Source organism: Oryzias latipes, chromosome 16 (genome assembly GCF_053564925.1).
Source record: "Oryzias latipes strain Hd-rR chromosome 16, Olatipes_Hd-rR_3.1".
Taxonomy (NCBI): Eukaryota; Metazoa; Chordata; class Actinopteri; order Beloniformes; family Adrianichthyidae; genus Oryzias; species Oryzias latipes.
The window spans coordinates 10,132,750-10,150,361 of NC_136252.1; the positions used below are offsets into that span (position 1 = coordinate 10,132,750).

At 52.7% G+C, this 17,612-nt stretch overlaps 25 non-coding genes across 25 annotated transcripts; all 25 read left to right on the forward strand.

Moving 5' to 3' along the window:
- Positions 1 to 172: 172 nt before the first annotated feature.
- LOC144986261 (5S ribosomal RNA) lies at positions 173 to 291 on the forward strand. The gene has a single exon (XR_013650075.1). It is a non-coding gene; the product is annotated as a 5S ribosomal RNA (ribosomal RNA).
- A 596-nt stretch (positions 292 to 887) lies between these two features.
- Positions 888 to 1,006, forward strand: LOC144986263 (5S ribosomal RNA). The gene has a single exon (XR_013650076.1). It is a non-coding gene; the product is annotated as a 5S ribosomal RNA (ribosomal RNA).
- Positions 1,007 to 1,597: 591 nt separating this feature from the next.
- LOC144986265 (5S ribosomal RNA) lies at positions 1,598 to 1,716 on the forward strand. The gene has a single exon (XR_013650078.1). It is a non-coding gene; the product is annotated as a 5S ribosomal RNA (ribosomal RNA).
- Positions 1,717 to 2,317: 601 nt separating this feature from the next.
- LOC144986266 (5S ribosomal RNA) lies at positions 2,318 to 2,436 on the forward strand. Its single transcript, XR_013650079.1, has one exon. It is a non-coding gene; the product is annotated as a 5S ribosomal RNA (ribosomal RNA).
- A 596-nt stretch (positions 2,437 to 3,032) lies between these two features.
- LOC144986267 (5S ribosomal RNA) lies at positions 3,033 to 3,151 on the forward strand. Its single transcript, XR_013650080.1, has one exon. It is a non-coding gene; the product is annotated as a 5S ribosomal RNA (ribosomal RNA).
- Positions 3,152 to 3,747: 596 nt separating this feature from the next.
- LOC144986268 (5S ribosomal RNA) lies at positions 3,748 to 3,866 on the forward strand. Its single transcript, XR_013650081.1, has one exon. It is a non-coding gene; the product is annotated as a 5S ribosomal RNA (ribosomal RNA).
- Positions 3,867 to 4,457: 591 nt separating this feature from the next.
- On the forward strand, positions 4,458 to 4,576 carry LOC144986269 (5S ribosomal RNA). Its single transcript, XR_013650082.1, has one exon. It is a non-coding gene; the product is annotated as a 5S ribosomal RNA (ribosomal RNA).
- A 596-nt stretch (positions 4,577 to 5,172) lies between these two features.
- LOC144986270 (5S ribosomal RNA) lies at positions 5,173 to 5,291 on the forward strand. The gene has a single exon (XR_013650083.1). It is a non-coding gene; the product is annotated as a 5S ribosomal RNA (ribosomal RNA).
- Positions 5,292 to 5,887: 596 nt separating this feature from the next.
- Positions 5,888 to 6,006, forward strand: LOC144986271 (5S ribosomal RNA). Its single transcript, XR_013650084.1, has one exon. It is a non-coding gene; the product is annotated as a 5S ribosomal RNA (ribosomal RNA).
- Positions 6,007 to 6,611: 605 nt separating this feature from the next.
- On the forward strand, positions 6,612 to 6,730 carry LOC144986272 (5S ribosomal RNA). Its single transcript, XR_013650085.1, has one exon. It is a non-coding gene; the product is annotated as a 5S ribosomal RNA (ribosomal RNA).
- A 596-nt stretch (positions 6,731 to 7,326) lies between these two features.
- On the forward strand, positions 7,327 to 7,445 carry LOC144986273 (5S ribosomal RNA). Its single transcript, XR_013650086.1, has one exon. It is a non-coding gene; the product is annotated as a 5S ribosomal RNA (ribosomal RNA).
- A 611-nt stretch (positions 7,446 to 8,056) lies between these two features.
- Positions 8,057 to 8,175, forward strand: LOC144984936 (5S ribosomal RNA). The gene has a single exon (XR_013648764.1). It is a non-coding gene; the product is annotated as a 5S ribosomal RNA (ribosomal RNA).
- Positions 8,176 to 8,765: 590 nt separating this feature from the next.
- LOC144986274 (5S ribosomal RNA) lies at positions 8,766 to 8,884 on the forward strand. Its single transcript, XR_013650087.1, has one exon. It is a non-coding gene; the product is annotated as a 5S ribosomal RNA (ribosomal RNA).
- Positions 8,885 to 9,480: 596 nt separating this feature from the next.
- LOC144985047 (5S ribosomal RNA) lies at positions 9,481 to 9,599 on the forward strand. The gene has a single exon (XR_013648875.1). It is a non-coding gene; the product is annotated as a 5S ribosomal RNA (ribosomal RNA).
- A 591-nt stretch (positions 9,600 to 10,190) lies between these two features.
- On the forward strand, positions 10,191 to 10,309 carry LOC144986276 (5S ribosomal RNA). The gene has a single exon (XR_013650089.1). It is a non-coding gene; the product is annotated as a 5S ribosomal RNA (ribosomal RNA).
- A 601-nt stretch (positions 10,310 to 10,910) lies between these two features.
- Positions 10,911 to 11,029, forward strand: LOC144985158 (5S ribosomal RNA). Its single transcript, XR_013648986.1, has one exon. It is a non-coding gene; the product is annotated as a 5S ribosomal RNA (ribosomal RNA).
- A 591-nt stretch (positions 11,030 to 11,620) lies between these two features.
- On the forward strand, positions 11,621 to 11,739 carry LOC144986277 (5S ribosomal RNA). Its single transcript, XR_013650090.1, has one exon. It is a non-coding gene; the product is annotated as a 5S ribosomal RNA (ribosomal RNA).
- Positions 11,740 to 12,355: 616 nt separating this feature from the next.
- On the forward strand, positions 12,356 to 12,474 carry LOC144985269 (5S ribosomal RNA). Its single transcript, XR_013649097.1, has one exon. It is a non-coding gene; the product is annotated as a 5S ribosomal RNA (ribosomal RNA).
- Positions 12,475 to 13,065: 591 nt separating this feature from the next.
- On the forward strand, positions 13,066 to 13,184 carry LOC144986278 (5S ribosomal RNA). The gene has a single exon (XR_013650092.1). It is a non-coding gene; the product is annotated as a 5S ribosomal RNA (ribosomal RNA).
- A 626-nt stretch (positions 13,185 to 13,810) lies between these two features.
- Positions 13,811 to 13,929, forward strand: LOC144985380 (5S ribosomal RNA). Its single transcript, XR_013649209.1, has one exon. It is a non-coding gene; the product is annotated as a 5S ribosomal RNA (ribosomal RNA).
- Positions 13,930 to 14,519: 590 nt separating this feature from the next.
- LOC144986279 (5S ribosomal RNA) lies at positions 14,520 to 14,638 on the forward strand. Its single transcript, XR_013650093.1, has one exon. It is a non-coding gene; the product is annotated as a 5S ribosomal RNA (ribosomal RNA).
- Positions 14,639 to 15,228: 590 nt separating this feature from the next.
- Positions 15,229 to 15,347, forward strand: LOC144985490 (5S ribosomal RNA). The gene has a single exon (XR_013649319.1). It is a non-coding gene; the product is annotated as a 5S ribosomal RNA (ribosomal RNA).
- A 590-nt stretch (positions 15,348 to 15,937) lies between these two features.
- Positions 15,938 to 16,056, forward strand: LOC144986280 (5S ribosomal RNA). The gene has a single exon (XR_013650094.1). It is a non-coding gene; the product is annotated as a 5S ribosomal RNA (ribosomal RNA).
- A 596-nt stretch (positions 16,057 to 16,652) lies between these two features.
- LOC144985599 (5S ribosomal RNA) lies at positions 16,653 to 16,771 on the forward strand. Its single transcript, XR_013649428.1, has one exon. It is a non-coding gene; the product is annotated as a 5S ribosomal RNA (ribosomal RNA).
- Positions 16,772 to 17,362: 591 nt separating this feature from the next.
- Positions 17,363 to 17,481, forward strand: LOC144986281 (5S ribosomal RNA). Its single transcript, XR_013650095.1, has one exon. It is a non-coding gene; the product is annotated as a 5S ribosomal RNA (ribosomal RNA).
- Positions 17,482 to 17,612: the final 131 nt, after the last annotated feature.

Below are 17,612 nucleotides of genomic sequence, written 5' to 3' on the forward strand. Positions count from 1 at the left end.
GCTGTGGCGCACCTGCTGGGGTGAAAGGTCACCGTTTTGGCTGCAGGTGGGTGTGTCCGCTCAGCAGGTGCACCAATCAGTGGCACAGAGTGAGTGGGTGAAGGGGCCGCTGGGAGCAGGCAGGAGTCTGGTGCAGGCAGCGCTTAAAGGGCTCTGCTCCACACAACCCTTCGCTTACGGCCACACCACCCTGAACACGCCCGATCTCGTCCGATCTCGGAAGCTAAGCAGGGTCGGGCCTGGTTAGTACTTGGATGGGAGACCGCCTGGGAATACCAGGTGCTGTAAGTTTTCCGGCTTTTGCTGGCATCCACCAAAGAGAAGGAAAATCACTCACACACCCCCACAAACAGCTTTGGGTACTTTGGTTTCCTTGTCATGCATTTGTGTCTTTGGTTTTTATTTTTCTGACACCACCGTTCTGTGACACATACAGCCACCAGAGAGCGCACCGGCCAGGAAATCAAACACACAGCTTTGGGTTTCTTGCTTTTTCATGTCCTTCTGTGTCTTTCTTTTCTTTTCTTTTCTTTTCTTTTCTTTTTCTTTTTTTTTTTTTTTTTTTTTTCTCTGACATGACCGTCCGGGCTTCATCCAAACTCTTCAGCGAGCTGCAGGGCAGTCAGCGCCGAGGTGCAAATGCACAAGCCTGCACCCTCTAGAAACGCTGCCGTCTCGGTGACGAGCCCACGCAGGTGTGTGTGTGTGGAAGGCCGCTGTGGCGCACCTGCTGGGGTGAAAGGTCACCGTTTTGGCTGCAGGTGGGTGTGTCCGCTCAGCAGGTGCACCAATCAGTGGCACAGAGTGAGTGGGTGAAGGGGCCGCTGGGAGCAGGCAGGAGTCTGGTGCAGGCAGCGCTTAAAGGGCTCTGCTCCACACAACCCTTCGCTTACGGCCACACCACCCTGAACACGCCCGATCTCGTCCGATCTCGGAAGCTAAGCAGGGTCGGGCCTGGTTAGTACTTGGATGGGAGACCGCCTGGGAATACCAGGTGCTGTAAGTTTTCCGGCTTTTGCTGGCATCCACCAAAGAGAAGGAAAATCACTCACACACCCCCACAAACAGCTTTGGGTATTTTGGTTTCCTTGTCATGCATTTGTGTCTTTGGTTTTTATTTTTCTGACACCACCGTTCTGTGACACATACAGCCACCAGAGAGCGCACCGGCCAGGAAATCAAACACACAGCTTTGGGTTTCTTGCTTTTTCATGTCCTTCTGTGTCTTTCTTTTCTTTTCTTTTCTTTTCTTTTTCTTTTTTTTTTTTTTTTTTTTTTCTCTGACATGACCGTCCGGGCTTCATCCAAACTCTTCAGCGAGCTGCAGGGCAGTCAGCGCCGAGGTGCAAATGCACAAGCCTGCACCCTCTAGAAACGCTGCCGTCTCGGTGACGAGCCCACGCAGGTGTGTGTGTGTGGAAGGCCGCTGTGGCGCACCTGCTGGGGTGAAAGGTCACCGTTTTGGCTGCAGGTGGGTGTGTCCGCTCAGCAGGTGCACCAATCAGTGGCACAGAGTGAGTGGGTGAAGGGGCCGCTGGGAGCAGGCAGGAGTCTGGTGCAGGCAGCGCTTAAAGGGCTCTGCTCCACACAACCCTTCGCTTACGGCCACACCACCCTGAACACGCCCGATCTCGTCCGATCTCGGAAGCTAAGCAGGGTCGGGCCTGGTTAGTACTTGGATGGGAGACCGCCTGGGAATACCAGGTGCTGTAAGTTTTCCGGCTTTTGCTGGCATCCACCAAAGAGAAGGAAAATCACTCACACACCCCCACAAACAGCTTTGGGTACTTTGGTTTCCTTGTCATGCATTTGTGTCTTTGGTTTTTATTTTTCTGACACCACCGTTCTGTGACACATACAGCCACCAGAGAGCGCACCGGCCAGGAAATCAAACACACAGCTTTGGGTTTCTTGCTTTTTCATGTCCTTCTGTGTCTTTCTTTTCTTTTCTTTTCTTTTCTTTTCTTTTCTTTTTCTTTTTTTTTTTTTTTTTTTTTTCTCTGACATGACCGTCCGGGCTTCATCCAAACTCTTCAGCGAGCTGCAGGGCAGTCAGCGCCGAGGTGCAAATGCACAAGCCTGCACCCTCTAGAAACGCTGCCGTCTCGGTGACGAGCCCACGCAGGTGTGTGTGTGTGGAAGGCCGCTGTGGCGCACCTGCTGGGGTGAAAGGTCACCGTTTTGGCTGCAGGTGGGTGTGTCCGCTCAGCAGGTGCACCAATCAGTGGCACAGAGTGAGTGGGTGAAGGGGCCGCTGGGAGCAGGCAGGAGTCTGGTGCAGGCAGCGCTTAAAGGGCTCTGCTCCACACAACCCTTCGCTTACGGCCACACCACCCTGAACACGCCCGATCTCGTCCGATCTCGGAAGCTAAGCAGGGTCGGGCCTGGTTAGTACTTGGATGGGAGACCGCCTGGGAATACCAGGTGCTGTAAGTTTTCCGGCTTTTGCTGGCATCCACCAAAGAGAAGGAAAATCACTCACACACCCCCACAAACAGCTTTGGGTACTTTGGTTTCCTTGTCATGCATTTGTGTCTTTGGTTTTTATTTTTCTGACACCACCGTTCTGTGACACATACAGCCACCAGAGAGCGCACCGGCCAGGAAATCAAACACACAGCTTTGGGTTTCTTGCTTTTTCATGTCCTTCTGTGTCTTTCTTTTCTTTTCTTTTCTTTTCTTTTCTTTTTCTTTTTTTTTTTTTTTTTTTTTTCTCTGACATGACCGTCCGGGCTTCATCCAAACTCTTCAGCGAGCTGCAGGGCAGTCAGCGCCGAGGTGCAAATGCACAAGCCTGCACCCTCTAGAAACGCTGCCGTCTCGGTGACGAGCCCACGCAGGTGTGTGTGTGTGGAAGGCCGCTGTGGCGCACCTGCTGGGGTGAAAGGTCACCGTTTTGGCTGCAGGTGGGTGTGTCCGCTCAGCAGGTGCACCAATCAGTGGCACAGAGTGAGTGGGTGAAGGGGCCGCTGGGAGCAGGCAGGAGTCTGGTGCAGGCAGCGCTTAAAGGGCTCTGCTCCACACAACCCTTCGCTTACGGCCACACCACCCTGAACACGCCCGATCTCGTCCGATCTCGGAAGCTAAGCAGGGTCGGGCCTGGTTAGTACTTGGATGGGAGACCGCCTGGGAATACCAGGTGCTGTAAGTTTTCCGGCTTTTGCTGGCATCCACCAAAGAGAAGGAAAATCACTCACACACCCCCACAAACAGCTTTGGGTACTTTGGTTTCCTTGTCATGCATTTGTGTCTTTGGTTTTTATTTTTCTGACACCACCGTTCTGTGACACATACAGCCACCAGAGAGCGCACCGGCCAGGAAATCAAACACACAGCTTTGGGTTTCTTGCTTTTTCATGTCCTTCTGTGTCTTTCTTTTCTTTTCTTTTCTTTTCTTTTCTTTTTCTTTTTTTTTTTTTTTTTTTTTTCTCTGACATGACCGTCCGGGCTTCATCCAAACTCTTCAGCGAGCTGCAGGGCAGTCAGCGCCGAGGTGCAAATGCACAAGCCTGCACCCTCTAGAAACGCTGCCGTCTCGGTGACGAGCCCACGCAGGTGTGTGTGTGTGGAAGGCCGCTGTGGCGCACCTGCTGGGGTGAAAGGTCACCGTTTTGGCTGCAGGTGGGTGTGTCCGCTCAGCAGGTGCACCAATCAGTGGCACAGAGTGAGTGGGTGAAGGGGCCGCTGGGAGCAGGCAGGAGTCTGGTGCAGGCAGCGCTTAAAGGGCTCTGCTCCACACAACCCTTCGCTTACGGCCACACCACCCTGAACACGCCCGATCTCGTCCGATCTCGGAAGCTAAGCAGGGTCGGGCCTGGTTAGTACTTGGATGGGAGACCGCCTGGGAATACCAGGTGCTGTAAGTTTTCCGGCTTTTGCTGGCATCCACCAAAGAGAAGGAAAATCACTCACACACCCCCACAAACAGCTTTGGGTATTTTGGTTTCCTTGTCATGCATTTGTGTCTTTGGTTTTTATTTTTCTGACACCACCGTTCTGTGACACATACAGCCACCAGAGAGCGCACCGGCCAGGAAATCAAACACACAGCTTTGGGTTTCTTGCTTTTTCATGTCCTTCTGTGTCTTTCTTTTCTTTTCTTTTCTTTTCTTTTTCTTTTTTTTTTTTTTTTTTTTTTCTCTGACATGACCGTCCGGGCTTCATCCAAACTCTTCAGCGAGCTGCAGGGCAGTCAGCGCCGAGGTGCAAATGCACAAGCCTGCACCCTCTAGAAACGCTGCCGTCTCGGTGACGAGCCCACGCAGGTGTGTGTGTGTGGAAGGCCGCTGTGGCGCACCTGCTGGGGTGAAAGGTCACCGTTTTGGCTGCAGGTGGGTGTGTCCGCTCAGCAGGTGCACCAATCAGTGGCACAGAGTGAGTGGGTGAAGGGGCCGCTGGGAGCAGGCAGGAGTCTGGTGCAGGCAGCGCTTAAAGGGCTCTGCTCCACACAACCCTTCGCTTACGGCCACACCACCCTGAACACGCCCGATCTCGTCCGATCTCGGAAGCTAAGCAGGGTCGGGCCTGGTTAGTACTTGGATGGGAGACCGCCTGGGAATACCAGGTGCTGTAAGTTTTCCGGCTTTTGCTGGCATCCACCAAAGAGAAGGAAAATCACTCACACACCCCCACAAACAGCTTTGGGTACTTTGGTTTCCTTGTCATGCATTTGTGTCTTTGGTTTTTATTTTTCTGACACCACCGTTCTGTGACACATACAGCCACCAGAGAGCGCACCGGCCAGGAAATCAAACACACAGCTTTGGGTTTCTTGCTTTTTCATGTCCTTCTGTGTCTTTCTTTTCTTTTCTTTTCTTTTCTTTTCTTTTTCTTTTTTTTTTTTTTTTTTTTTTCTCTGACATGACCGTCCGGGCTTCATCCAAACTCTTCAGCGAGCTGCAGGGCAGTCAGCGCCGAGGTGCAAATGCACAAGCCTGCACCCTCTAGAAACGCTGCCGTCTCGGTGACGAGCCCACGCAGGTGTGTGTGTGTGGAAGGCCGCTGTGGCGCACCTGCTGGGGTGAAAGGTCACCGTTTTGGCTGCAGGTGGGTGTGTCCGCTCAGCAGGTGCACCAATCAGTGGCACAGAGTGAGTGGGTGAAGGGGCCGCTGGGAGCAGGCAGGAGTCTGGTGCAGGCAGCGCTTAAAGGGCTCTGCTCCACACAACCCTTCGCTTACGGCCACACCACCCTGAACACGCCCGATCTCGTCCGATCTCGGAAGCTAAGCAGGGTCGGGCCTGGTTAGTACTTGGATGGGAGACCGCCTGGGAATACCAGGTGCTGTAAGTTTTCCGGCTTTTGCTGGCATCCACCAAAGAGAAGGAAAATCACTCACACACCCCCACAAACAGCTTTGGGTACTTTGGTTTCCTTGTCATGCATTTGTGTCTTTGGTTTTTATTTTTCTGACACCACCGTTCTGTGACACATACAGCCACCAGAGAGCGCACCGGCCAGGAAATCAAACACACAGCTTTGGGTTTCTTGCTTTTTCATGTCCTTCTGTGTCTTTCTTTTCTTTTCTTTTCTTTTCTTTTCTTTTTCTTTTTTTTTTTTTTTTTTTTTTCTCTGACATGACCGTCCGGGCTTCATCCAAACTCTTCAGCGAGCTGCAGGGCAGTCAGCGCCGAGGTGCAAATGCACAAGCCTGCACCCTCTAGAAACGCTGCCGTCTCGGTGACGAGCCCACGCAGGTGTGTGTGTGTGGAAGGCCGCTGTGGCGCACCTGCTGGGGTGAAAGGTCACCGTTTTGGCTGCAGGTGGGTGTGTCCGCTCAGCAGGTGCACCAATCAGTGGCACAGAGTGAGTGGGTGAAGGGGCCGCTGGGAGCAGGCAGGAGTCTGGTGCAGGCAGCGCTTAAAGGGCTCTGCTCCACACAACCCTTCGCTTACGGCCACACCACCCTGAACACGCCCGATCTCGTCCGATCTCGGAAGCTAAGCAGGGTCGGGCCTGGTTAGTACTTGGATGGGAGACCGCCTGGGAATACCAGGTGCTGTAAGTTTTCCGGCTTTTGCTGGCATCCACCAAAGAGAAGGAAAATCACTCACACACCCCCACAAACAGCTTTGGGTACTTTGGTTTCCTTGTCATGCATTTGTGTCTTTGGTTTTTATTTTTCTGACACCACCGTTCTGTGACACATACAGCCACCAGAGAGCGCACCGGCCAGGAAATCAAACACACAGCTTTGGGTTTCTTGCTTTTTCATGTCCTTCTGTGTCTTTCTTTTCTTTTCTTTTCTTTTCTTTTCTTTTCTTTCTTTTTCTTTTTTTTTTTTTTTTTTTTTTCTCTGACATGACCGTCCGGGCTTCATCCAAACTCTTCAGCGAGCTGCAGGGCAGTCAGCGCCGAGGTGCAAATGCACAAGCCTGCACCCTCTAGAAACGCTGCCGTCTCGGTGACGAGCCCACGCAGGTGTGTGTGTGTGGAAGGCCGCTGTGGCGCACCTGCTGGGGTGAAAGGTCACCGTTTTGGCTGCAGGTGGGTGTGTCCGCTCAGCAGGTGCACCAATCAGTGGCACAGAGTGAGTGGGTGAAGGGGCCGCTGGGAGCAGGCAGGAGTCTGGTGCAGGCAGCGCTTAAAGGGCTCTGCTCCACACAACCCTTCGCTTACGGCCACACCACCCTGAACACGCCCGATCTCGTCCGATCTCGGAAGCTAAGCAGGGTCGGGCCTGGTTAGTACTTGGATGGGAGACCGCCTGGGAATACCAGGTGCTGTAAGTTTTCCGGCTTTTGCTGGCATCCACCAAAGAGAAGGAAAATCACTCACACACCCCCACAAACAGCTTTGGGTACTTTGGTTTCCTTGTCATGCATTTGTGTCTTTGGTTTTTATTTTTCTGACACCACCGTTCTGTGACACATACAGCCACCAGAGAGCGCACCGGCCAGGAAATCAAACACACAGCTTTGGGTTTCTTGCTTTTTCATGTCCTTCTGTGTCTTTCTTTTCTTTTCTTTTCTTTTCTTTTCTTTTTCTTTTTTTTTTTTTTTTTTTTTTCTCTGACATGACCGTCCGGGCTTCATCCAAACTCTTCAGCGAGCTGCAGGGCAGTCAGCGCCGAGGTGCAAATGCACAAGCCTGCACCCTCTAGAAACGCTGCCGTCTCGGTGACGAGCCCACGCAGGTGTGTGTGTGTGGAAGGCCGCTGTGGCGCACCTGCTGGGGTGAAAGGTCACCGTTTTGGCTGCAGGTGGGTGTGTCCGCTCAGCAGGTGCACCAATCAGTGGCACAGAGTGAGTGGGTGAAGGGGCCGCTGGGAGCAGGCAGGAGTCTGGTGCAGGCAGCGCTTAAAGGGCTCTGCTCCACACAACCCTTCGCTTACGGCCACACCACCCTGAACACGCCCGATCTCGTCCGATCTCGGAAGCTAAGCAGGGTCGGGCCTGGTTAGTACTTGGATGGGAGACCGCCTGGGAATACCAGGTGCTGTAAGTTTTCCGGCTTTTGCTGGCATCCACCAAAGAGAAGGAAAATCACTCACACACCCCCACAAACAGCTTTGGGTACTTTGGTTTCCTTGTCATGCATTTGTGTCTTTGGTTTTTATTTTTCTGACACCACCGTTCTGTGACACATACAGCCACCAGAGAGCGCACCGGCCAGGAAATCAAACACACAGCTTTGGGTTTCTTGCTTTTTCATGTCCTTCTGTGTCTTTCTTTTCTTTTCTTTTCTTTTCTTTTCTTTTCTTTTCTTTTCTTTTTCTTTTTTTTTTTTTTTTTTTTTTCTCTGACATGACCGTCCGGGCTTCATCCAAACTCTTCAGCGAGCTGCAGGGCAGTCAGCGCCGAGGTGCAAATGCACAAGCCTGCACCCTCTAGAAACGCTGCCGTCTCGGTGACGAGCCCACGCAGGTGTGTGTGTGTGGAAGGCCGCTGTGGCGCACCTGCTGGGGTGAAAGGTCACCGTTTTGGCTGCAGGTGGGTGTGTCCGCTCAGCAGGTGCACCAATCAGTGGCACAGAGTGAGTGGGTGAAGGGGCCGCTGGGAGCAGGCAGGAGTCTGGTGCAGGCAGCGCTTAAAGGGCTCTGCTCCACACAACCCTTCGCTTACGGCCATACCACCCTGAACACGCCCGATCTCGTCCGATCTCGGAAGCTAAGCAGGGTCGGGCCTGGTTAGTACTTGGATGGGAGACCGCCTGGGAATACCAGGTGCTGTAAGTTTTCCGGCTTTTGCTGGCATCCACCAAAGAGAAGGAAAATCACTCACACACCCCCACAAACAGCTTTGGGTACTTTGGTTTCCTTGTCATGCATTTGTGTCTTTGGTTTTTATTTTTCTGACACCACCGTTCTGTGACACATACAGCCACCAGAGAGCGCACCGGCCAGGAAATCAAACACACAGCTTTGGGTTTCTTGCTTTTTCATGTCCTTCTGTGTCTTTCTTTTCTTTTCTTTTCTTTCTTTTTCTTTTTTTTTTTTTTTTTTTTTTCTCTGACATGACCGTCCGGGCTTCATCCAAACTCTTCAGCGAGCTGCAGGGCAGTCAGCGCCGAGGTGCAAATGCACAAGCCTGCACCCTCTAGAAACGCTGCCGTCTCGGTGACGCGCCCACGCAGGTGTGTGTGTGTGGAAGGCCGCTGTGGCGCACCTGCTGGGGTGAAAGGTCACCGTTTTGGCTGCAGGTGGGTGTGTCCGCTCAGCAGGTGCACCAATCAGTGGCACAGAGTGAGTGGGTGAAGGGGCCGCTGGGAGCAGGCAGGAGTCTGGTGCAGGCAGCGCTTAAAGGGCTCTGCTCCACACAACCCTTCGCTTACGGCCACACCACCCTGAACACGCCCGATCTCGTCCGATCTCGGAAGCTAAGCAGGGTCGGGCCTGGTTAGTACTTGGATGGGAGACCGCCTGGGAATACCAGGTGCTGTAAGTTTTCCGGCTTTTGCTGGCATCCACCAAAGAGAAGGAAAATCACTCACACACCCCCACAAACAGCTTTGGGTACTTTGGTTTCCTTGTCATGCATTTGTGTCTTTGGTTTTTATTTTTCTGACACCACCGTTCTGTGACACATACAGCCACCAGAGAGCGCACCGGCCAGGAAATCAAACACACAGCTTTGGGTTTCTTGCTTTTTCATGTCCTTCTGTGTCTTTCTTTTCTTTTCTTTTCTTTTCTTTTCTTTTTCTTTTTTTTTTTTTTTTTTTTTTCTCTGACATGACCGTCCGGGCTTCATCCAAACTCTTCAGCGAGCTGCAGGGCAGTCAGCGCCGAGGTGCAAATGCACAAGCCTGCACCCTCTAGAAACGCTGCCGTCTCGGTGACGAGCCCACGCAGGTGTGTGTGTGTGGAAGGCCGCTGTGGCGCACCTGCTGGGGTGAAAGGTCACCGTTTTGGCTGCAGGTGGGTGTGTCCGCTCAGCAGGTGCACCAATCAGTGGCACAGAGTGAGTGGGTGAAGGGGCCGCTGGGAGCAGGCAGGAGTCTGGTGCAGGCAGCGCTTAAAGGGCTCTGCTCCACACAACCCTTCGCTTACGGCCATACCACCCTGAACACGCCCGATCTCGTCCGATCTCGGAAGCTAAGCAGGGTCGGGCCTGGTTAGTACTTGGATGGGAGACCGCCTGGGAATACCAGGTGCTGTAAGTTTTCCGGCTTTTGCTGGCATCCACCAAAGAGAAGGAAAATCACTCACACACCCCCACAAACAGCTTTGGGTACTTTGGTTTCCTTGTCATGCATTTGTGTCTTTGGTTTTTATTTTTCTGACACCACCGTTCTGTGACACATACAGCCACCAGAGAGCGCACCGGCCAGGAAATCAAACACACAGCTTTGGGTTTCTTGCTTTTTCATGTCCTTCTGTGTCTTTCTTTTCTTTTCTTTTCTTTTCTTTTTCTTTTTTTTTTTTTTTTTTTTTTCTCTGACATGACCGTCCGGGCTTCATCCAAACTCTTCAGCGAGCTGCAGGGCAGTCAGCGCCGAGGTGCAAATGCACAAGCCTGCACCCTCTAGAAACGCTGCCGTCTCGGTGACGAGCCCACGCAGGTGTGTGTGTGTGGAAGGCCGCTGTGGCGCACCTGCTGGGGTGAAAGGTCACCGTTTTGGCTGCAGGTGGGTGTGTCCGCTCAGCAGGTGCACCAATCAGTGGCACAGAGTGAGTGGGTGAAGGGGCCGCTGGGAGCAGGCAGGAGTCTGGTGCAGGCAGCGCTTAAAGGGCTCTGCTCCACACAACCCTTCGCTTACGGCCACACCACCCTGAACACGCCCGATCTCGTCCGATCTCGGAAGCTAAGCAGGGTCGGGCCTGGTTAGTACTTGGATGGGAGACCGCCTGGGAATACCAGGTGCTGTAAGTTTTCCGGCTTTTGCTGGCATCCACCAAAGAGAAGGAAAATCACTCACACACCCCCACAAACAGCTTTGGGTACTTTGGTTTCCTTGTCATGCATTTGTGTCTTTGGTTTTTATTTTTCTGACACCACCGTTCTGTGACACATACAGCCACCAGAGAGCGCACCGGCCAGGAAATCAAACACACAGCTTTGGGTTTCTTGCTTTTTCATGTCCTTCTGTGTCTTTCTTTTCTTTTCTTTTCTTTTCTTTTCTTTTCTTTTTCTTTTTTTTTTTTTTTTTTTTTTCTCTGACATGACCGTCCGGGCTTCATCCAAACTCTTCAGCGAGCTGCAGGGCAGTCAGCGCCGAGGTGCAAATGCACAAGCCTGCACCCTCTAGAAACGCTGCCGTCTCGGTGACGAGCCCACGCAGGTGTGTGTGTGTGGAAGGCCGCTGTGGCGCACCTGCTGGGGTGAAAGGTCACCGTTTTGGCTGCAGGTGGGTGTGTCCGCTCAGCAGGTGCACCAATCAGTGGCACAGAGTGAGTGGGTGAAGGGGCCGCTGGGAGCAGGCAGGAGTCTGGTGCAGGCAGCGCTTAAAGGGCTCTGCTCCACACAACCCTTCGCTTACGGCCATACCACCCTGAACACGCCCGATCTCGTCCGATCTCGGAAGCTAAGCAGGGTCGGGCCTGGTTAGTACTTGGATGGGAGACCGCCTGGGAATACCAGGTGCTGTAAGTTTTCCGGCTTTTGCTGGCATCCACCAAAGAGAAGGAAAATCACTCACACACCCCCACAAACAGCTTTGGGTACTTTGGTTTCCTTGTCATGCATTTGTGTCTTTGGTTTTTATTTTTCTGACACCACCGTTCTGTGACACATACAGCCACCAGAGAGCGCACCGGCCAGGAAATCAAACACACAGCTTTGGGTTTCTTGCTTTTTCATGTCCTTCTGTGTCTTTCTTTTCTTTTCTTTTCTTTTCTTTTTCTTTTTTTTTTTTTTTTTTTTTTCTCTGACATGACCGTCCGGGCTTCATCCAAACTCTTCAGCGAGCTGCAGGGCAGTCAGCGCCGAGGTGCAAATGCACAAGCCTGCACCCTCTAGAAACGCTGCCGTCTCGGTGACGAGCCCACGCAGGTGTGTGTGTGTGGAAGGCCGCTGTGGCGCACCTGCTGGGGTGAAAGGTCACCGTTTTGGCTGCAGGTGGGTGTGTCCGCTCAGCAGGTGCACCAATCAGTGGCACAGAGTGAGTGGGTGAAGGGGCCGCTGGGAGCAGGCAGGAGTCTGGTGCAGGCAGCGCTTAAAGGGCTCTGCTCCACACAACCCTTCGCTTACGGCCACACCACCCTGAACACGCCCGATCTCGTCCGATCTCGGAAGCTAAGCAGGGTCGGGCCTGGTTAGTACTTGGATGGGAGACCGCCTGGGAATACCAGGTGCTGTAAGTTTTCCGGCTTTTGCTGGCATCCACCAAAGAGAAGGAAAATCACTCACACACCCCCACAAACAGCTTTGGGTACTTTGGTTTCCTTGTCATGCATTTGTGTCTTTGGTTTTTATTTTTCTGACACCACCGTTCTGTGACACATACAGCCACCAGAGAGCGCACCGGCCAGGAAATCAAACACACAGCTTTGGGTTTCTTGCTTTTTCATGTCCTTCTGTGTCTTTCTTTTCTTTTCTTTTCTTTTCTTTTCTTTTCTTTTCTTTTCTTTTCTTTTTCTTTTTTTTTTTTTTTTTTTTTTCTCTGACATGACCGTCCGGGCTTCATCCAAACTCTTCAGCGAGCTGCAGGGCAGTCAGCGCCGAGGTGCAAATGCACAAGCCTGCACCCTCTAGAAACGCTGCCGTCTCGGTGACGAGCCCACGCAGGTGTGTGTGTGTGGAAGGCCGCTGTGGCGCACCTGCTGGGGTGAAAGGTCACCGTTTTGGCTGCAGGTGGGTGTGTCCGCTCAGCAGGTGCACCAATCAGTGGCACAGAGTGAGTGGGTGAAGGGGCCGCTGGGAGCAGGCAGGAGTCTGGTGCAGGCAGCGCTTAAAGGGCTCTGCTCCACACAACCCTTCGCTTACGGCCATACCACCCTGAACACGCCCGATCTCGTCCGATCTCGGAAGCTAAGCAGGGTCGGGCCTGGTTAGTACTTGGATGGGAGACCGCCTGGGAATACCAGGTGCTGTAAGTTTTCCGGCTTTTGCTGGCATCCACCAAAGAGAAGGAAAATCACTCACACACCCCCACAAACAGCTTTGGGTACTTTGGTTTCCTTGTCATGCATTTGTGTCTTTGGTTTTTATTTTTCTGACACCACCGTTCTGTGACACATACAGCCACCAGAGAGCGCACCGGCCAGGAAATCAAACACACAGCTTTGGGTTTCTTGCTTTTTCATGTCCTTCTGTGTCTTTCTTTTCTTTTCTTTTCTTTTCTTTTTCTTTTTTTTTTTTTTTTTTTTTTCTCTGACATGACCGTCCGGGCTTCATCCAAACTCTTCAGCGAGCTGCAGGGCAGTCAGCGCCGAGGTGCAAATGCACAAGCCTGCACCCTCTAGAAACGCTGCCGTCTCGGTGACGCGCCCACGCAGGTGTGTGTGTGTGGAAGGCCGCTGTGGCGCACCTGCTGGGGTGAAAGGTCACCGTTTTGGCTGCAGGTGGGTGTGTCCGCTCAGCAGGTGCACCAATCAGTGGCACAGAGTGAGTGGGTGAAGGGGCCGCTGGGAGCAGGCAGGAGTCTGGTGCAGGCAGCGCTTAAAGGGCTCTGCTCCACACAACCCTTCGCTTACGGCCACACCACCCTGAACACGCCCGATCTCGTCCGATCTCGGAAGCTAAGCAGGGTCGGGCCTGGTTAGTACTTGGATGGGAGACCGCCTGGGAATACCAGGTGCTGTAAGTTTTCCGGCTTTTGCTGGCATCCACCAAAGAGAAGGAAAATCACTCACACACCCCCACAAACAGCTTTGGGTACTTTGGTTTCCTTGTCATGCATTTGTGTCTTTGGTTTTTATTTTTCTGACACCACCGTTCTGTGACACATACAGCCACCAGAGAGCGCACCGGCCAGGAAATCAAACACACAGCTTTGGGTTTCTTGCTTTTTCATGTCCTTCTGTGTCTTTCTTTTCTTTTCTTTTCTTTTCTTTTCTTTTCTTTTCTTTTCTTTTCTTTTCTTTTCTTTTTCTTTTTTTTTTTTTTTTTTTTTTCTCTGACATGACCGTCCGGGCTTCATCCAAACTCTTCAGCGAGCTGCAGGGCAGTCAGCGCCGAGGTGCAAATGCACAAGCCTGCACCCTCTAGAAACGCTGCCGTCTCGGTGACGAGCCCACGCAGGTGTGTGTGTGTGGAAGGCCGCTGTGGCGCACCTGCTGGGGTGAAAGGTCACCGTTTTGGCTGCAGGTGGGTGTGTCCGCTCAGCAGGTGCACCAATCAGTGGCACAGAGTGAGTGGGTGAAGGGGCCGCTGGGAGCAGGCAGGAGTCTGGTGCAGGCAGCGCTTAAAGGGCTCTGCTCCACACAACCCTTCGCTTACGGCCATACCACCCTGAACACGCCCGATCTCGTCCGATCTCGGAAGCTAAGCAGGGTCGGGCCTGGTTAGTACTTGGATGGGAGACCGCCTGGGAATACCAGGTGCTGTAAGTTTTCCGGCTTTTGCTGGCATCCACCAAAGAGAAGGAAAATCACTCACACACCCCCACAAACAGCTTTGGGTACTTTGGTTTCCTTGTCATGCATTTGTGTCTTTGGTTTTTATTTTTCTGACACCACCGTTCTGTGACACATACAGCCACCAGAGAGCGCACCGGCCAGGAAATCAAACACACAGCTTTGGGTTTCTTGCTTTTTCATGTCCTTCTGTGTCTTTCTTTTCTTTTCTTTTCTTTCTTTTTCTTTTTTTTTTTTTTTTTTTTTTCTCTGACATGACCGTCCGGGCTTCATCCAAACTCTTCAGCGAGCTGCAGGGCAGTCAGCGCCGAGGTGCAAATGCACAAGCCTGCACCCTCTAGAAACGCTGCCGTCTCGGTGACGCGCCCACGCAGGTGTGTGTGTGTGGAAGGCCGCTGTGGCGCACCTGCTGGGGTGAAAGGTCACCGTTTTGGCTGCAGGTGGGTGTGTCCGCTCAGCAGGTGCACCAATCAGTGGCACAGAGTGAGTGGGTGAAGGGGCCGCTGGGAGCAGGCAGGAGTCTGGTGCAGGCAGCGCTTAAAGGGCTCTGCTCCACACAACCCTTCGCTTACGGCCACACCACCCTGAACACGCCCGATCTCGTCCGATCTCGGAAGCTAAGCAGGGTCGGGCCTGGTTAGTACTTGGATGGGAGACCGCCTGGGAATACCAGGTGCTGTAAGTTTTCCGGCTTTTGCTGGCATCCACCAAAGAGAAGGAAAATCACTCACACACCCCCACAAACAGCTTTGGGTACTTTGGTTTCCTTGTCATGCATTTGTGTCTTTGGTTTTTATTTTTCTGACACCACCGTTCTGTGACACATACAGCCACCAGAGAGCGCACCGGCCAGGAAATCAAACACACAGCTTTGGGTTTCTTGCTTTTTCATGTCCTTCTGTGTCTTTCTTTTCTTTTCTTTTCTTTCTTTTTCTTTTTTTTTTTTTTTTTTTTTTCTCTGACATGACCGTCCGGGCTTCATCCAAACTCTTCAGCGAGCTGCAGGGCAGTCAGCGCCGAGGTGCAAATGCACAAGCCTGCACCCTCTAGAAACGCTGCCGTCTCGGTGACGAGCCCACGCAGGTGTGTGTGTGTGGAAGGCCGCTGTGGCGCACCTGCTGGGGTGAAAGGTCACCGTTTTGGCTGCAGGTGGGTGTGTCCGCTCAGCAGGTGCACCAATCAGTGGCACAGAGTGAGTGGGTGAAGGGGCCGCTGGGAGCAGGCAGGAGTCTGGTGCAGGCAGCGCTTAAAGGGCTCTGCTCCACACAACCCTTCGCTTACGGCCATACCACCCTGAACACGCCCGATCTCGTCCGATCTCGGAAGCTAAGCAGGGTCGGGCCTGGTTAGTACTTGGATGGGAGACCGCCTGGGAATACCAGGTGCTGTAAGTTTTCCGGCTTTTGCTGGCATCCACCAAAGAGAAGGAAAATCACTCACACACCCCCACAAACAGCTTTGGGTACTTTGGTTTCCTTGTCATGCATTTGTGTCTTTGGTTTTTATTTTTCTGACACCACCGTTCTGTGACACATACAGCCACCAGAGAGCGCACCGGCCAGGAAATCAAACACACAGCTTTGGGTTTCTTGCTTTTTCATGTCCTTCTGTGTCTTTCTTTTCTTTTCTTTTCTTTCTTTTTCTTTTTTTTTTTTTTTTTTTTTTCTCTGACATGACCGTCCGGGCTTCATCCAAACTCTTCAGCGAGCTGCAGGGCAGTCAGCGCCGAGGTGCAAATGCACAAGCCTGCACCCTCTAGAAACGCTGCCGTCTCGGTGACGCGCCCACGCAGGTGTGTGTGTGTGGAAGGCCGCTGTGGCGCACCTGCTGGGGTGAAAGGTCACCGTTTTGGCTGCAGGTGGGTGTGTCCGCTCAGCAGGTGCACCAATCAGTGGCACAGAGTGAGTGGGTGAAGGGGCCGCTGGGAGCAGGCAGGAGTCTGGTGCAGGCAGCGCTTAAAGGGCTCTGCTCCACACAACCCTTCGCTTACGGCCACACCACCCTGAACACGCCCGATCTCGTCCGATCTCGGAAGCTAAGCAGGGTCGGGCCTGGTTAGTACTTGGATGGGAGACCGCCTGGGAATACCAGGTGCTGTAAGTTTTCCGGCTTTTGCTGGCATCCACCAAAGAGAAGGAAAATCACTCACACACCCCCACAAACAGCTTTGGGTACTTTGGTTTCCTTGTCATGCATTTGTGTCTTTGGTTTTTATTTTTCTGACACCACCGTTCTGTGACACATACAGCCACCAGAGAGCGCACCGGCCAGGAAATCAAACACACAGCTTTGGGTTTCTTGCTTTTTCATGTCCTTCTGTGTCTTTCTTTTCTTTTCTTTTCTTTTCTTTTCTTTTTCTTTTTTTTTTTTTTTTTTTTTTCTCTGACATGACCGTCCGGGCTTCATCCAAACTCTTCAGCGAGCTGCAGGGCAGTCAGCGCCGAGGTGCAAATGCACAAGCCTGCACCCTCTAGAAACGCTGCCGTCTCGGTGACGAGCCCACGCAGGTGTGTGTGTGTGGAAGGCCGCTGTGGCGCACCTGCTGGGGTGAAAGGTCACCGTTTTGGCTGCAGGTGGGTGTGTCCGCTCAGCAGGTGCACCAATCAGTGGCACAGAGTGAGTGGGTGAAGGGGCCGCTGGGAGCAGGCAGGAGTCTGGTGCAGGCAGCGCTTAAAGGGCTCTGCTCCACACAACCCTTCGCTTACGGCCATACCACCCTGAACACGCCCGATCTCGTCCGATCTCGGAAGCTAAGCAGGGTCGGGCCTGGTTAGTACTTGGATGGGAGACCGCCTGGGAATACCAGGTGCTGTAAGTTTTCCGGCTTTTGCTGGCATCCACCAAAGAGAAGGAAAATCACTCACACACCCCCACAAACAGCTTTGGGTACTTTGGTTTCCTTGTCATGCATTTGTGTCTTTGGTTTTTATTTTTCTGACACCACCGTTCTGTGACACATACAGCCACCAGAGAGCGCACCGGCCAGGAAATCAAACACACAGCTTTGGGTTTCTTGCTTTTTCATGTCCTTCTGTGTCTTTCTTTTCTTTTCTTTTCTTTTCTTTTTCTTTTTTTTTTTTTTTTTTTTTTCTCTGACATGACCGTCCGGGCTTCATCCAAACTCTTCAGCGAGCTGCAGGGCAGTCAGCGCCGAGGTGCAAATGCACAAGCCTGCACCCTCTAGAAACGCTGCCGTCTCGGTGACGAGCCCACGCAGGTGTGTGTGTGTGGAAGGCCGCTGTGGCGCACCTGCTGGGGTGAAAGGTCACCGTTTTGGCTGCAGGTGGGTGTGTCCGCTCAGCAGGTGCACCAATCAGTGGCACAGAGTGAGTGGGTGAAGGGGCCGCTGGGAGCAGGCAGGAGTCTGGTGCAGGCAGCGCTTAAAGGGCTCTGCTCCACACAACCCTTCGCTTACGGCCACACCACCCTGAACACGCCCGATCTCGTCCGATCTCGGAAGCTAAGCAGGGTCGGGCCTGGTTAGTACTTGGATGGGAGACCGCCTGGGAATACCAGGTGCTGTAAGTTTTCCGGCTTTTGCTGGCATCCACCAAAGAGAAGGAAAATCACTCACACACCCCCACAAACAGCTTTGGGTACTTTGGTTTCCTTGTCATGCATTTGTGTCTTTGGTTTTTATTTTTCTGACACCACCGTTC